The following is a 5761-nucleotide window of genomic DNA, read 5'->3' as shown; positions in this document are numbered from 1 at the left end:
GCGAGCTCCCGGCGAGGTCGGGTTTAAAGGATCGGAGTCATCTGACCCATCGCCAGATGGTGATTTGCATAATTTATTCCCTTCCCTCAACTCTGATTGGTCACACCTTCGCTGACGCCCTTCACCGAGACTCCCCAAAGTTTGAACGAAAGCTGTGCATTCCCACCGCGTGGAAACTCCGCACGTGCGGCCGCGCTTCCTCCCCGCCGGCTTCGCTGGCTACCGGGTCTCTCGCCATCCTCTTCCTCCTAGTGCAGCCCCTCCAGACCCCAGACACACCGCACCCCCCTGCCGCCCCGTGGGGGTCACCTCCCCAAAACCCTGCGCACGTTGAAGAAACGATCTCTGGAGAAGGAAGATCATCTTCTCCAAGACGCAAAGCAGTCTCTGTACCCTGAACCAAGAGTTGAATGGGGGAGAATCCCCGGGCCACCCCTTGGTCATTCTCCTTCCCCTCCCACCAGAGAGGCCAGCAACAGGTGCCAGAGCCAGGAGTAGAAGCGCGATAGGATAATACCCTAGCAGCGCTGAGGTGCCGTGGGCTGTGGCCCAGGGTTCGAGCACGGACCGTGCTCGAAGTCACCGCGCCGCCACCCACTAGCTGCAAAATCCCAGGCAAGCCACTAAACCTCTCCACCGCGGTTCGCTGATCCGCAATATGGGGGTGTTGGCAAAATTAACAGATAATGTATTGAAGCGCTTAGTGTGGCGCCTGGCACGTGGTGAGCGCTCTCTTAACCCTGGGGACAGAGGACTAGAGGGATGTAAGGCGACATTTCCCACAAGGAGCTTTGGAAACGAGCTTGGTGTCTAATGCGCTTGGCCAGCGTGGAATCACCGCCGACTCGCAGGAACTACCTGTTGAGTGGAATCCTTCACTTTCTTCCTTTCTCTTCTCCATCTTTTTTTTTTTCTCCGCCTCCTCTCCTTTCCCTCTGCTGATCTGTGTCCCTGCTCCTCCCTTAGGTCCCTGTCTGGCTCGGCCCGCCGGACCCCAGGGCTGAGAGCGGCTAGCGCCGGAGACCTTGGCCCAGAATCGCGTCCCGCACAGGGGATCCGGGGGGCGGCCGGGGTGGCCGCAGGAGTGTGCGGGGGAGGATGCGTCTCAAAAGCCCCTAGAGACGCGGAGGGGGCAGGGAGAGGTAGAACGTGCGTGCCATGGCAAGGCTGCGCACCGCCACTCCTGCCTCGTTCCAGCCGGGAAGAGCGGGCTGGGCCAGGCAGCACCCTTAATCGCGATTAACCCCGCCGGGCCGGGCGGGGCGCAGGGAGCCAGTCCAGCCCTTGCCTAGGGAGGAAAGCTAGGGAGAGGCCCGCGTCCGGTCCTCCCTAGTGTCGGAGACCTGTGTGGGAACACCAGTCCGGAGCGAGCAGGTCCCGTTACCTTTGTCCCGCCTGCTGCCAACGGAGCCCACTTTGTCCCTCCTAAGTACTACAACTCCTTAACGAGAGGCAGGCTGGCTTTCTTTTCTGAGTGTAAAACTCATGCACTTTATAAAAGAGATGGCAAATGTCCCCAGATGTGTTGCTTCCGTCCTCTTCCCCCTCTCCACTGGCAAACTATGCAGACGTAAGTCAGGTATCTTCATTTTAAAGATGGGAAAACTGAGGCATGGATACAGGCTGCAGGTTTGATGAAAGCTTCCTGCAAACAGATCTCTCCTCTGCTCTGGGTTTGATTAGGCCAATTGATCTATGAACCCTTAGCAACTTTGTCTCTGTCTCTTCAGAGGCTCTAGATAATGAGTAAGCTGTAAACATAAATTCCCTTTTCTGTTCTGAGCTGCTCAAAGCCATAGTCCCTGGACAGTGTGGAGGATGAATCTTGGCAGGCACGGTCATCATAGGTGAGATTCCCTAGGGGAGCTAGATATTCCTGCAAAGTCCCTTAATGGGGTGGGGGGGGACCCACATTCAACAGTATCAACATCCACTTTATAAACTGCAGAGGCTATGAAAGCATTTCAGTTCTATTGCTGGTTAGAGTGCCCTCCTGTGTCTCCATATTATAATATCATGTGAGAACATGCAAAGGACCTCATGAAATTTGTATCACAGCATTAGAGTAATGTATAGATAGTATCAACTGTTGTGCTTCATAGTTACTAAACGAACCCTGAAGGGATTTGAGGAGCTTCCTGTGTAGAGAAATTCCCAGCTGGGGAATCTCAGCAGAAACTTGTTTGTGTTGCAGTTAAAATGTCAAGGTCTTGAGCTACCACAGTAGAGAACAGTTGTCATTCCTTTTGGTAGCCCAGCATCTGAAGACCTTTCCAGTGTTAAGGAATGCCTCTCCCTCTAATGAGAGGAGCCCACTTTGCATAGAAAGAGCACATTATCTTGGTGAGTACGAATGAAGCATGTTGTGGATCTCCAGGAAGGGGGCAGAGTACTCGGCTTTTGCTAAATTGATTTGACCACAGAACATTCTCCCCATAAAGAGTTTAACGAGGGATCCAAATTCTCCAGGAACACAGTTTGCGAAGCATTGGGTTAGGAACTGTAATTACAGAGAAAGCTGAGCCTCTCAGTTTAAAATCTCTCTGAGGTTTAAACAACCTCAGCAACCCTATACGCTGAAAGTGACTGTGGGTAGATTTCAAGGTCTTTTGTTTGTTTGTTTCTTGTGTTTTGTTTTCCCTCCTTTATAAATTATAAGCTCCAATTCCTTGCATTCTTCCACTCAGAAGACATCTAAAGGGAGCTGGGTAATTCTCCTTGATAAAGCTAAGATTTTCATGTAACTACATACATGCAGTTCCTACATGGTTGTGTGTTTTTCTTCTGCTTGGTAACAGGCATGGTTGTTGTTGCTGTTAGCTGCTGTTGAGGTGTTCTGACTCATGGAGACCTTCTGTATCGCACAACAAAAGATTGCCTCATCCTGCACCATTCTGACAGTCTTTGGTATGTTTGAATCCATTTTTGCAGCCACTGTGTCAACCCATGTCATGGAAGGCTTCCCTTGTTTTCACTGTCGCTCTACATTACCAGACATGATGTCCCTTTCTAGCAACTGGTCCATGGAACTGGTGAAAAATTGTGTTTAACCAAGGGTTTGGGTAGTTTAAAGGAGTTTACCTGAGAAACCAGCCAGACCTCACACATTTCTTTTAGGAGGGGCGATGCATGGGAAAGGACCCTGGTGGTGCAGTGGCTAAAGCACTTGGCTGCTAACTGAAAGATTAGCAGTTTGAACCCACCAGCGCACCATGGGCAAAAGATGTGGCAGTTTGCTTCCATAAAGATTAAAGGTTTGGAAACCCTATGGGGCATATATAGGACATCTACTGTGTCCTATAGAGTTGCTGTGAGGTCAGGATTGACTCAACAGGAATGGGTTTTTGTTTTGGTATGGGGTAGTTGACCCAGAGGATGAGACCAAGGGGATGTTTGTCGAGCTCCATTCACACCCTCAAAAAAATAAAAAAAAATCAGAGTGGTTTAGCTTAGTGTTATTTTTAATTTGCTATGTTAATAACCTTCTCCAGCTCTCCCTACACACAAAAGCTGAATGACCACTGATGAAATCAGTGAAGAACTTTGATATTCTGAGCAGGTATAGAGATCAACACCTCCCAGAGAGGACTGTGGCAAATGCTGTACTGAGGGAGCACAGCTGAGCAAACCAGGCAGCTCAGCCTCCTGGGACCCTTTCTCTCTACTATCACTTCCAGAGAATGGAACAGAACAAAGCAAAGTTGAGGCAAAAGGGATGGCTGCCAAACTGAGAGGCATTAAAATGAGTTCAAATGCGGTACTAGATTGCCAAATTAAGTTCATTTTAAAATGTCCATTTCCAAATCTCTGTAAAAAACTAACTTTTAACTTGATCAAAATGGTCCATTCGCTAGCAAAATATGTTACAAAGAACTGACCCCAGAAGATACAAAATATCTAAATAGGCCAGTAACCATGAGAAAAGACTGATAAATTGTCCAGCTATCCTACCCACTCATCCCCAAAAGCACCTGGCATATATTATTGCACAGTCACATTTCTTTAAACTACCAAACCCTTGACTAAATCCAGTTTTCACCTACTCCACCTATATATATATACCTATACCTGCACAGCAGATCATAGCTAGAAAAAACATAAAAGCTTGCTAAATGGTCTCATTTTAAATTAATGACCACTAACTTTAAATGGGCTTTTAATTCTGCCAAGCAATCAAATTATACTTTCTTAAATCAGTTACTCTTTCCTCTCTAAGAAACTCTCTCACATCTTCTCCCCTGTCCTCCAACCACCAACGTCTCCCCTACCCTCATTCTCAGCTGATGACCCGGCTTCTCATTTTACTGGGAAAATAAAAACAATCAAGAGAGACCATCCACAGCCCTCAGTGTCACACCCATCCACCGATTTGCATCTGTCCCCGTGTCCTCAGCCCCCCTTCCTGTTCCTAAGGATGAGCTGTCTGTGATTCCATCTAAGCTCTCTCCTTCCATTTACACCAGACTCCATCCCCTCTCACAGAGAAAACATCACTTCAGCAATTTTTCCTTTTCTAATGGATCATTCCTATCAGCATACAAACAAGCTAAAATTCCTCCATCTTTACAAAAAAAAAAAAAAAAAAAATTCTATCTACTCCATTTCCCTCTTCACACCATCTCATTTCTCTACTGTCCTTTGTAATAAAAGTCCTTTAAAGAGTTATCTATGCTCTCTGACAGAGGAAATATTGAAGTTGTCAAAGATTTCATTTTACTTGGATCCAGAATTAATGCCTATGAAAACAGCAGTCAAGAAATCAAAACATGCATTGTACTGGGCAAATCCACTACAAAAGACCTCTTTCAAGTGTTAAAAAGCAAAGATGTCACTTTGAGGACTAAGGTGCAGCTGACCCAAGCCATGATATTTTCAACTGCGTCATATGCGTATGAAAGCTGGACAATGAATAAGGAAGACTGAAGACTGAATCATAGGGTTGGTGAAGAATATTGATCATGCCATGGACTGCCAGAAGAACAAACAAATCAGTCTTGGAGGAAGTACAGCCAGAATGCTCCTTAGAAGTGAGGATGGGGGGACTTTGTCTCACATACTTTGAACATGTTATCAGGAGACAGCAGTCCCTAGAGAAGGACATCATGCTTAGTAAAGTAGAAGGCCAGCACTGAAAAAGAGGAAGGCCCTCACTGAGATGGATTGGCCCAGTGGCTGCAATGATGGGCTCAAACATAGCAATGATTGTGAGGATGGTGCAGGACTGGGCAGTGTTTCGTTCTGATTGTTGTACAAAGGGTTGTTATGAGTTGTAACTGACTCAATGGCACCTAACAACAACAATATGCTCTCTGATTCCAGTTCCTCTCCTCCCTCTTAAACTCCAGCTAAGTTTGGTCCCTAACATCCACTACAAGTGCTCTTATCAAGGTCACCAACGGCCTCCATGCAGCTAGGTCAATCCTCAGCCCTCATTTTACTTGCCCCATTGTTGGCATGCCCCTGAGTTTGGTCTATGGACCTCTTCTTTCTTGTTTATCTACAATCACTCACTCTCTTGGTAATCTCATCTTCTCTCATCCCTTAAAAGCCAGGTACTAAAAAAAAAAAAAAAAAAGCCAAACCCACTGTTGTCAAGTCGATTCTGACTCATAGTGACCCTGTAGGACAGAGTAGAACTGCCCCATAGAGTTTCCAAGGAGCGCCTGGCAGATTCGAACTGCTGACCTCTTGGTTAGCAGCCATAGCACTTAACCACTATGCCACCAGGGTTTCCTAGCCATCTACCAGCGACTCTCAAATA

The sequence above is a fragment of the Elephas maximus genome, chromosome 11, assembly GCF_024166365.1.
Source record: "Elephas maximus indicus isolate mEleMax1 chromosome 11, mEleMax1 primary haplotype, whole genome shotgun sequence".
Taxonomy (NCBI): domain Eukaryota; kingdom Metazoa; phylum Chordata; class Mammalia; order Proboscidea; family Elephantidae; genus Elephas; species Elephas maximus.
This window is presented reverse-complemented; position numbering follows the sequence as displayed.